General features: G+C 34.6%; 1 long non-coding RNA gene and 1 pseudogene across 1 annotated transcript; both read left to right on the forward strand.

Annotated features, from left to right (window-relative positions):
- Positions 1-3,728: 3,728 nt before the first annotated feature.
- Positions 3,729-6,195, forward strand: LOC147497779 (adenylate kinase 4-like; annotated as a pseudogene).
- A 1,296-nt stretch (positions 6,196-7,491) lies between these two features.
- LOC147497780 (uncharacterized) lies at positions 7,492-9,202 on the forward strand. The gene is made up of 3 exons (XR_015194147.1): positions 7,492-7,599; positions 7,677-7,773; positions 9,138-9,202. It is a non-coding gene; the product is annotated as an uncharacterized LOC147497780 (long non-coding RNA).
- Positions 9,203-12,762: the final 3,560 nt, after the last annotated feature.

Raw genomic sequence — 12,762 nt, forward strand, 5'->3', positions numbered from 1 at the left:
AGAGCAAAAGTTCTTATCTTTGTATTGTGGTAGAGGAACTTGGCGGTACTCCGTTCGATTACTTTGTTTTATATGAGATACTTTCTTAGGGTGAGAGTGAGTTTTTCGACTTTAGCGCATGTGGGTGTTTTCTGCCTTTTTTGCTTATTATATGTTGGCCATGTAGGCCACCTCGACTTCCTTAATTTTTTTCCCTCTTAGTTCGGGTTTGGTACTTATAAATATATCTTCCTTTCACAAATGTAAGAAAGCATCCTGATTTACCTATCTCACTGTCCCCAGAAATTATATTTACTCAAATTTATCCTTTACAGGCATGTGTTAATACTACCCAAATTTAACATGTTTCTCTCAGGCATGTGTTAATACTACTAAAGCACCATCCTCGGAAAAACTACCATTCAAGATCCGCAAGGAGCTTCTGGTCTACTGGTTTGGAGGAATATGTGAAAGCTTTGAAAGGTATTTCCAGTCCTTTTGTATTTATAAGTTTATTTTGATTAATTATAAAGTGAAGTGTCTTTAATAATAACCGGCTTTCAGTTTTCTGAAAAATATTGGCCTTACTCCAAAAAAAAAAGATAGGACTAGTTACTATAAAATAGTTTAAGGAAATGGAACTTGTTTACTTGAATAATTAATTCCTTTTTAGATTAGGAAACATGGCCACTTTCTGTTAGACAATTAGATTGTCTTAAGATACTTATATTTATACCTCTTCATCTTTTCCTTCTTCCATAAGTCACTGTCCTCCTCCTCCCGTTTCTATATTTCTGCTGCCGTTGATTTGATGTCATAGAGACTATCATCCCAAAAGTTAAGTCTTTGTGACACTTTTGAACTTATCATATTCACAGGAGGATATTTATTCAAGTTGCTAAATATTTGGGCCATCCGTTATTTGGAGAATAACTCTCAATCCTTTTAACAAGGTTAGAGATTTACCAACGATATGATTTTTGGAGTCCATGATCTTCATCTGACGTGATCATCATTCTAATAGGAATTTGAGATACTCCACCAAGTCCTTTGAAACAAGGTGGGCTTGAAGACGAATTGGCGCCTGACCTTTTGTGTGGGTATGTTTTATTCTTAGTGGATTTCATTCTAACCACAAATCATCTCATTTAGACATTTCTAACCGGCGCCAAAAGTTGTCTTTGAGTTCAATGTTTTACATTTTCAAACTCTATTGATAAGGTTGAACCTTTTCAAATGAGCTGATTTTTCATGAAGATGATCTCCATGGCGGAGAGATAATATGCACAAAAAATCAGCCTAATTAGTTGTGTGGTTCCCACATTTTTCCTTAAGACTTAGTGGAGCATCTGAAATTCCCATTACTTGGTCAAGCAAAGTAAAAATCCCCTTCGAGAACATTGAAAGCCTTACACAATAGTATATAACTCCGGCCTCCCTTAGATGCTTTACTCAGTAGAAATTGGTTTTGAGTTGGACGCTCTAAAGTTTAAGATGGTACCGGACTACCGAGCGGGCTATTTGTATTTGGCCTAATTACTCCATGTCACCTAAGTATGTTTGTCCACATGTTAGGCCTAAGTAACGCTACATATGAGGCATATTGAGATGTTTAATATAGTCCCACATGGGACATTGAAGGCCGTGCATAATAGTATATAGTTCGGGGCTGGTCTTTGCTCTGCTTTCGTAGAGGCAATTGTTTTAAGTTGGATGCTCCAAAGTTTATGAGTACAAACTATGTTTTGGCACACAATAACACTCTTTTTCATTTTGGTAGACTAGATTTATTGTGTTGCACAAAGGGATGTTTATGAATCATGTCACTACAAAGCTCCTCCCATGTTCAGAAATAGGGTTATGGATTTTAAAATCTCCATTTGTAAGATTTGTGCCCCGAACCTTTGTTCAAGTTTCATTTGCTCACATATTATTACTTCTTTATTTTTATTTATTTTTATATTATATTTTCTTTTTTTGTATATTGTTGTCATATAGTGTTAGGTCATTTTTGGTTAGGAGTTGGGCTTCCAAATGTTGAATATATAAGAATGATGATTGGTGCTTTGGAGCTTAAGAATGATGATTGGCTCAAGGCAAAAGAGACATTACGTCTTTGCTAGAGAGACAACCGATGGGAAAGATTTTTATTACGCTCTTTCTCTCGGTGGGTATAGTTTATGGCAAGTCTTGTTTCTTTTTCTTATTTAATCTCAATATAGTCTTAGTTATTCATAAATTAAACAGTTGAACAATTTTTACCGATTTATGATCATATTTTAACTTTTTGGAAACTGGAACTACTTTTGCCGCCCGTTCGGGATTGTTTGGAAAATCATTATAGAAATTTGTAATCCTTAGTAAATCTGAATTTGTAACCCTCAAAACTCTTTTGAAGCTATATATATGGTTCAATGAATATAATATTTTCAGAGGCGTTTACTTGTGTTTATTTTACTTGTCAAATGGTATGAAAAAACATTGGTAATTTTATTTGTTTCTATATGAAAACAGGAGGTGCTGGAGGTTTAGGGCAGGAAAAAAATTAAAAAATTTTTTGACCATATCAACACATTATCGATTATAAACCATTGCAAAGCAAAAAATAAATATTAAAACATCCATCAATAATCGTTGCAAATCAAACTACGCAACGTTTTTTAACCGTTAGTAATTGTCACTCTACAACGGTTAATAACCGTTGGAAAATATGGTTTGCAATGCTTTTAAACAGTAGTAATTGTCACTCTGCAATAGTTAATAACCGTTAGAAAATTTGGTTTGCAACGTCTTTTAACCGTTGCAAACATTTTCAACACTTTACCCCTGCCATATTTGCAACGCTTTTTAAGCATTGTGAAAATTATTCACAATGGTTTTTTGCCGTTAGTAATAGCCTGTTATGGTGTAGTGTATTAAGACTAATGCTAAGCATTAAAGCGGTGACACATTTTATATACATGTACAACCTAAAATATACACTGTTCATGGGTTTTGAATTTAGTTCTCAAGTATTTATTTGTTACCATTCTCGACCTTCTCTGGTCTCACTATTTAAGCTGCGGTATGTGAGTGGTTAAAATCAGAACTGCGTGTTAGTATGGTTGAGTTTGTTGCTAGTGAAATAACTGGTTTTGTCTTTTATTTTTGTTCTGGTGTTTGTATGATCGAACTTGAATTTTATTAGTGTGTTTAAGAAGGCCCTGGGCTCATCAAGAATTTTAAGCTTTCATATATTTGCTACACTTTTGGATTTAAAATTGGCATTTGCAAATATTCTGTAATATTAGTATGAATGTCTTTTAAAGTTTTGAGCCTGAAGCTTTTCTACATCTTTTATTGCACTAACATCTCTTTATTAATATGTCAATTCCGGGACTACCTTAAGTAAGATGATACAGAAATGATGAAGTTGCTTAATGCAGATATTTTACCTTCACATGTTAATTAGTTAAATACGCGGGAATCCGTTTGTATATTATTTAAATGAAGAATAAATAAAATGTATCTATTTGAATCATGTTTTATGAATGGATTTTGATATGTGATTTGACATAATATGTTATTCGTGCCGTGTACATTAAGATTGGAACATGTTGCACCCTACGTGTAGCATTTAGTGTTGTTTGTATATGTAATAACGTCTTCTGGGAGAGCGATGTTATCTTATTTTATGTAATGTATTGTAAACTCTAATTGTTTCCTTGCTTTTGTTGGATTGATTGGAAAATGATTGGATTTGGTTGAAAATGCATTATGCAGGTCTCACATTCTTAAAAACGTTAAAAATATAAAGGAGGCTATGTCGAAATTTTGAAATGAATGAAGTGTCATGTTGTAATATTCGTTTTAATATAATTTGTATCGAGGTACTTTTCAACTAGGGTTATCTCATTCAGTAAGAACTCTTTACTTTCACTGATTATTCATTCCTCGTAAAAATCTCGTCCAATTGTAAACCTTGCATGAAACTGAATTTAACAAGTGAATGCCCCAAGTAATTTTTTAAACACTCAGGTACGAAAATTTTAAGTACATGTATTTATAAATGTTACAAATTCATCCCCTAGCTAGTCACAAGATAGTTGGCAATACGACACGTATAATGACAACAATATTTCACTCCATAATAGAATTGAAGTTGCCTACTCATGATTTGATAGATAACGATCAAATCAATCTAAGTAGTTATGGTTATCCTATTTATAGGTGATTGCTTAGGTGTAATTCTTGGTTGAGGATAGCAACCACCAGGTTCGTGTACATGCGTAATGTGATTTATTACATTTGACTTGACGTTTGTGGTAATCTCTAGAGATATTGCTTGGCTTAGCTAATTCTTGCGTTTTACATACTTTATGCCCGGGGAATCAAAATTCAAATAAGGCATCCATGCAAAAATCAACGCAAGGTCATTAGTTATACATATTAAGCTTTAACATCATGTATTCTGATGCAAACCTAAAGTTTTCTCATGTTTAATCATCCAGCTAGAAGTTAAGTAATATTGTTTTCAAATAGACTAAGTTGGCAGAAATGTTGAAATCTACATCAATTGTGATATGGCTATCAAGTCTCTCAACTCAGCACACCCAGTTAACAATATGATTGAACCTATCTTTTGCTAACTCAAAATTTTCTTCGTCAAGCTTAATCGAACCAAATCACGTGTAGGGTTAGTAGCCTTTGTTCCAGTATATGTGCTTGTGCCCATGGTTTTACGACTCAACTGGTTCAAGTCTCAACCAGAGTCAAAGCTCCCAGTTTACTTTTTTATGTTGAATTGGTTCAACATAGACCGGTTTCAACTCCAATTTGAAGGGTCCAATTCAAATTAGAAACCATTAAACTCAGTTAAAAAAAGAAAAAATCAGTTCAACTCGATGATTTTTATTCAATCCAACCGAGTTGACTCAACCCAAATATTAATTACTTTTCTTTAATCTTTGTTAACCTTAAATACATAGTCTAATACTTTTCTTAACAAAGAACCAGACGAGTTTTAGTTGAACTAGTGGTTTGAACCGGGATCGGGGTTCAAAAACCGGTTCTGGGTCTGAAAACCATGTAGAACTATTTTCTTCCCGCCTGTGTATCTCGGTGAAAAATTTAAGCATGCCGCCCAAATTTCAATTTTCCACTGAAAATATTTAGAGACCGTCCATAAAGTTTACTCTCTTCTCTCTCCACCTCACCACTAAATGACTAAAGATTTAAGTTCCAAGCTTTGAAACCAACGTCTGCAGGTAGGCTGCACCTATAATTACACCAACCCAAAAAAAACTCCTCATTTTTCCAATCCCTTCTTCACAGAGAGAGACAGAAAATAAAATACCGCAGTGGATTTGGAGAACGTACCATCAGTAGATATAATGTCTGATTTTTTTTATTTATATTATACTCCTAATTGATTGATTTGACTATAATTTTGACTGTAAAGATTTATTTAAATACCTATGATAAATAAACCTAGCTATTAATGAAAAAATTAGTTGAGTGGCAGGTCCACCCGAATCGGAAAAGGAACCCAGTCTCCTATTATCAAGGATGACTGTTGTTTGTGCCACTTGGCTACAAGTGATATGCTCAGAGCTGTTGTGGAATTAAGGCGAAAGAAGCCATGGAGAAGGTATGCACTTTACAAAGTGTTCTTTGGTCATGAGACAAGTTTATATTTGTTGTCGTTCCTGATTGTGGAGTTTGTTTATATATAGGGGGAGCTTGTAACTGATGACTTGGTTGTTGGAATAATCGATGAAGAGGGCATCATGTCAGAAAGGTTCATTCTTGATGGGTTACCGAGAATTGTGGTTCAAGTAGAAAAGGTTTACGATATTTTCATTTATCGTTAGAAATTTATTCTTTTGCACCCCATATTTTCTTTCTTGGTTTGAATATCATTTTATTGAAATTTTCTCTTGTTTGTATCTTCCTTTTGTGTAGCTTGACGAGAACCAAAGTTGACAAGGTTCTTAACTTTGTCATTTTTGATTCCTTCTTAGAGGAGAGAATCACTAGCAGTTGGGTCCACCCTTCCAGTGGCCGAACCTATCACACAAATATGCATGTCCCAAAGTTTCAGGTGCTGATGACGTAAGCTATTTTGATTTTTCAATTTTGGCTTTTTAAGATACTCGTATTTTTATTATTATTTTTTTGTGACTTGCATAAAAAGATGTTTATTTAATATTATTAGTAATATTGATGTTGGGGTGGAATGACGTATTAGGGAGTGTCAAGAGTGTTGTTACCACCTATTGATCTAGGGTTTGATAATTCATCACACATGAACTTTAGAGTGTTTGCTAATGTATCTTTTAGGGTTGGCAGAGTGGCATTGTTTACTTTACCATCATTTGGGAGTTGGGACACATGGTACCATTTTGAGTCTCAAACATATGCTTTCCTCATATTGTTTTTATCATCAAATGCATTCTTTTCCCAAAGGGGTTAGCACATAGCATTGGTTTAATCTCGAGGGAATTTCATTCGGGATGTTTAAGCTCTATAGGTCTTTAACGTTAGGTGGAAAATCATTTTAAATTATTTTATTATTGCCATACTCCTTGCTATGGGAATTTCTCTGTTATCGTTCACTATATGGAAAGGGTTTGCTGGAGTTATGTAAAGCCAATATACATAAACTACCTAGAAAATTAAGACTGATCGAGAATGGTGTTATATCTAATTATGCTTGTGACATGCGTTTGATGGGTGACCAGATTGCTTGATTGGCATATGGTAAGCTTGTTGTGTGCCGACTTCTTCATTTCTAAAAGTAGTTCATTTGGTGACACTCTAGGTAGTGATGGTTATGTAAGTTTATCTTAACACATGACCAAAACCAATGTTCTTTTTATTTATTCAAGTTTTTTTTTTCTTTTGTCAAACTCTTATCTGTTGTTGCTTCACTTGTCACCATTAAATTATTAATCGTGGTACACAAAGTATTTCCCCTTGTACTAATTGTAGTGCTTCACTTGTCATCATCGTAAGCACTTTGACTGAATGGTGAATAGTAGATCGTATTAATTGGTTATTTTGGTTTTGATAACAATTCGATGGTGCTTGCACTTTTAGTAGTTGCTACCAACAGATTATAAGGTTTGTGAATAAATTATAGAATATACATACTAAAACGCCTCGGCTAATTTAATGGTTGTTGAACTTATTTGTATATTCAAATTCTTTTGTTCGGAACAAGGAGAAAAAATGCTTAAGAAGAATATCTAGTATTTGAGCCAATGTAACTATATAATCAGACTATGTCCATACAAGATGAGACTGAATGAGAGCATAATAGGTTGTGATCTTAAATTGTTCCTAAAATTCCATTTGGCACTTCCACAATAAGTTATTTTATTTGTTCTTTAGACTAATGTGTTTATTTGCTGCACATTCGTGATTTTCATGTGTGCTTATTATATCATTTGTGTTGGTACACATAATTCTGAGGTTGTTTGTATAGCTTCTCGGACATAGATCACGCTATTTTTCTTATAGGTTGCTAATGGATGATCTTATTAATTAATACTCCTTCATGCACTGATTTTTAAGTGGCAACACATACGAGGTCGTGTATTGGATCATCCCTTTCAGATGAAGTTAGACAAAAAAATGGTATGAATAGAAAGACATTTACATATTTATTTTGTTCCAATCGAGAAATAAACTTAACTGATTAAGGTCCCATTCAGGTATTGCAGACAATCACAAGTGAATGCATTGCTCATTAGGCAAGGAATTGGTCAAAGGTTACAAATGCGAGTCTTTACCAACTCCACTTCTGATTAGGTATAAATTACTCATTAGAGATTTAAGTTCTTAAAAACTGACTCTAGGTGACATCTACAAGCTATGTACTTGCAGTTTTTTTTATTGTGGATGACTATCGGTCTATCTTTAATGTCCTATCACGTTGTAAAAGATTGTACTAATTTAACACTGAACTGAACTATTAGATAGTGTGCAATTGTGCATGGCATTTGACATGATCCCTTTCTCACGACCTCATTTTTTTTTTTTTAATTCAGAAGCATGCTGCTTCTTTTCATCTTGTTTTGAATAACGTTTAGGAAAAAATAAAGAACGGTCCAGATTGATTTTAATCACCAAGTTAAATCAGTCTCAGGCAAGGCCTTTTAGGTACTGCATGTTTGGTTATTCTGTTAGGCTTCACTAGATCCAATTTTAAACTGCAATTCATCACTACCACCAGCTCCATCGTGTTTTTGAGCATTGGTGAGATATGAAATAGGAAAGAGATGAGAGGAGAGGCGAAGGTGTTGTAATTGTGATTATCATAATTGAAAAATGAATGAGGTCAAGATGAGACTTAAAGATTCTAAGCCTAAGATGTTAGGCCACACAAGGTTAATAATTTGTCCGAGTCTGGTTTCCTACATTTATCAGGGAGAAATCTTAGGATTATTTGGCGATGTTGGGTTGTATTCGAAACTATTTTTTTTTTTTTACTTTTTCCAAATAAATCACTTGGGATCAATCCAGTGGTTTGTATATATGATCTATTGACCGCCTTCAATATTATATTTGTGGATTCTTTTATATCTAGATATATAGTCTATGTGGTTCAATATTATTTATGGAGTTGTGTGAACCAACAATACTTTATATGAACTTGGTGCTGGCTATGGTAAGATGTTAGATGACTTGATTCATAAAGGACTTTGTAATGGACAATTAAAGGTTCTAATATATTACCAATGAGGTTTCTTATTCATGTGTAAACTTTTGGGTTTTGATACCATACCAACTAGTAACAAGCTTGGGGAAGACAACAGTTTGGAAAGAAGCTTGTAGAAATGATTGAATTGGAACTATTACGATGTTCTTTGTAAGAGCAAATTTTGACATAGGAGTTAGATTTAGACTTGGATTTCCTACATACAAAAGTTAGTATTGCGAGTCTATTTTTTATGTGCATTATGTGTAATATCATTTTTTATGGAATTGAACCTAAGTTACGTCGTAAACAATTTACTTAATGACATTCAAGGGATAATTCGTTTCTGGCTGTGCAAGTTATATAGGTTTATCATTATAACCATTTTGACTTTCGTTTTTAACATATGATTATAATGGTAACACATTTAATAATTTAATTAAATATGACCCATATTTCAATCTACCAATTGCAGGTGGGGCATTGTGAAAGGATTGTTTTCATGTCTTTTTTCCCAGTAGTGAGTGTGTAGAGGGGGGGTTTGAAAGGACCTTTTTTCCCTCTTATTTTCCAATGAGGGTTGCCATATTATAATTTTAAAGATGAAACATGGGGAGGAGAGGGGCTTAGTGAGCCTTATCCCATTACAATAAAATGATCCACAACATGGAGAGAAGCCACACCCACAAAATCAAGAACAACCTTCTCCTCTAGAGAGTGAGAAACCCGTAGAAGAGGTAATACTGTCAAAGCTTCTACTAAAGAAACATGAGATTTGCTAATAAATTTTATCTGTTTCATTATTAAGTTGTGGAAAAACACCTATTAAATACAATTATGTACATCTTCTGCAGGGTTTGAGTAAAATCATTCTTGTAGCTGCTGAACTAGAAGAAAGTAATGCAATGGTTCTTGCAATAGTTCCACCAAGTTATGTTGGGGCTTAGAAATTGTATAAACTCAACTCAAAGAAGATCTCTATGCCTAGTTATGTAAGTCCAAAAGTCATCTTTTGTTTAATTTGAACAAGATCTCTATATTATTCGATTATGACATTTAAATTATAAGAAAGTATGATCTATATGTTAGTAAACTTCAACCAGCCCACACATCAATTTGCACTGAAATTATTCATGTTGGACTCTTGCAGTGATGTCGTTTAACAAACTTTCTGGCAAGATACCAGTTGAACTAGGGCAACAACAAAACTTTGATACAATGTAAGTATCTGCATTATTTTTCATCTGCAAGTTTAGAATATTGTTTTTATGATAATACATTATTATGCTTAGTTCTCCTTAAACTTGTTCAACATGTTGAGAAATAACAATTTGCTTGGCAGAATTCCTGTCCAACTGAATTGGGTTGAATGTCAAATAATAAGTAGGCTTTATTTATAGGGTGGCAACCTAGAAGGGATTCTTAGTTCCATGTAAATGTCCACTCACCCCCCTGGTTTATTGCTTTTCTTTTACCACTATGCATGGAAATTTTACTACACCTAGTACTATGATATATTTTGTAATCACTTGATACATTTTGCAAGCTTAATTCTTAAAATTTTTGTTGGTTGGTCAAGCTTTATTGTGAAGTGAAAAAGGTTGGGGGCAAATCCTTATCGATTCAAACATTTCTTACACTAGTTTACAACTTCCACCATATAGAAATATATTTTTTTTTCAAAATCTGGGGCCCCTCCCCTGATTTGTCAAGGCTTTGTTATCAATCAAAAAAATTTAGGGGAAAACCTTTAGTCCCTAGCTTATTGATTCAAATATTTCTTACACTAGTTTAATTGCTTCTATTATATATTGATAATTTGTTTCAAATTCTAGGGTCCCCCCGCTCCCCCTGGATCCATCACTGACTGTGATAATGTTATCAAAACTTGTTTAAGATGTGTGCTAGTACCACCTTACTCTTTTACATTTTTGTTTGATGTTTTTTCTTCATTTGATATATATTTTTTAGCACTTGCAGTGGATGTATGTAGTTGTTGATAGTATACTTTATATTGCATATCTACATTCATGGAAGTTAACATATGCATGTGCTAGTGTTGTTTATTATGATAATCCAATTCCTTAGAAGCACATATATGTCCTACCTTTGAAGAAGTGTTATAAATCACTATAAAACACAACTTTCCAGTAGCAAACCAATAAATTTATAGGATTTGAATATGAATTATAGTGGTCACATAGATATAAGATGTCTTGTATTCGGGGTCACAGTCTCACAGACTTAATTAAGAAATACCTTTTAGTATTCAATGTTTCTTTCCTGTATAAATGTTTGCTTTCCCTATAAGATGTAGATGCACTTAAGTTATTTATGGCGATGATAAGGAGACTGTTCTTGAGATCCGAGTAGAGTACGATCCATTCTAGAATTCAAAGTCAGAGTTTAGTTTCTTGATAAAAGAGTTAAGTTGATATTCAAACTTATGATGGTGTTAACATAGACATTTATTTGACATCAATGCAGGGTGTAATTCATTGGGCTGCACAACCTTCTCCAGGAGGTGTTCCTTTTAATAAGGGTGGAATTCGAGCTAAATGAGCCGAGCTTTACCATCCTCAAGCTAGGCTTGTTAATTATACGAGCTTTAAATTGAGCTCGAGCTCGGCTCATATAGTTAAACAAGCGAGCTCGAGCCGAGCTTAAACGAGCTAAGCCCAAGCTAAGCCTGATCCGCTCAGTTATTTTACACTACAAATATGCTATTTGAGCTAAACGAGTCGAGCTTCATCAAGCTCATTTGTTACACGAGTTTTAATTTGAGCTCGAGCTCGGCTCATATAGTTAAACGAGCGAGCTCGAGCCGAAGAGAGTAAGGAAGAAGAAATGAGCGGGACTTTAAGTAGGGGAAGGATAAAACGGTAAAATCACTAGGGTGAAGAAACCGAAGAGTCGGCAGGTGGTCCAACGGATGTGACATGTGGAGGCTCAGAATACGAAAAGGTAATGAAAAGACGCGCGTGATGAGTACTCTCTGCAGCACACACATACCGATGAATAGTCAGAAAAGGGAGGCTGGGTGCGGAGGCAAAGAAATGAGGAGAATTCTTGACCCTGGGCCTATATAGGGCCGCGGAGTCGAGAAGGGGCATCTGTGGTGGTAGGGTCTGTGATATAAAGGATTGGGGGTAATATTGGCCTAATATAGATTGTGGTAGTGGAAGCCGGGGTGTAGAGGATTAGCAGAAGAATGGGCCCAAGGTAAGATATGCGGAGAACTCACGAGCATAAGATCGGTCCGCGGACTCGCAGGTACGCGGTAGAAGCCCTACACGTGGAAGAAGAGGGCGTGTGGGATGAGGGAACAGGTGGACGACTACGATAGAAGGCCAGGGGTATAAAAAGAACAGTGAGAGAGAAAGGGGACTTTTCGGCAAATCTAGAGAGAGAGACCCAGGGAAAAAGAGGCGAAAGTGAGGGGAAGTATTAGCGATCCAACAGTTTATATACTTTCTTATTCACTCATGATATACCCTAGGTGTTCAATGCTAATCCTAATGTATTCAATTTTGTTTCAATTTGCTGCCTAAGAAGAAGAGAGAGAAGTAATTATAGACAAAAGAAAATTCTCTTAGTTTTCAGTTTTATGTTATTGACCTTTTTCCCCATCATGCCAAGAAAGTTTGATTGAAGCTATTATGAGCAAGTATAGCGTTGTTATATGTAACACCCCATCCTGTTTAGACTTTCTTCTAATAACTGATTTTAGGGGTCTTTTCTAGAAATTCTAACCTGATAAGGACTTTTCTACAAATATTATTTTGGAAGGGGCTGTTTTGCAAATTTTGATTTTTTTTGTTTTGAATAAACTGAGAGATGAGACAAAAAGTGAGCGGAAAGCTTCCTCTTTCATGGTGTTAAAACCTTAAGAGAGATAATGAGAAGAAATGGAAAGAAAGAAACACTTTTACATAATTAGACGTAGGAGGGATTCAATTGTAGGAAGAAATTGAAGACAAATTAGGTAAGAAGAAATAAGAATTGAAGGAATCATGTGGAGTTCTAAAAAATTTCTTTGGGTGTCAATGTTTGGTAGCCAATGCATGCTTTAGTGAGTTATTTCTACTCTCTTATTTATT

Source organism: Coptis chinensis, chromosome 5 (genome assembly GCF_015680905.1).
Source record: "Coptis chinensis isolate HL-2020 chromosome 5, ASM1568090v1, whole genome shotgun sequence".
Classification (NCBI taxonomy): Eukaryota; Viridiplantae; Streptophyta; class Magnoliopsida; order Ranunculales; family Ranunculaceae; genus Coptis; species Coptis chinensis.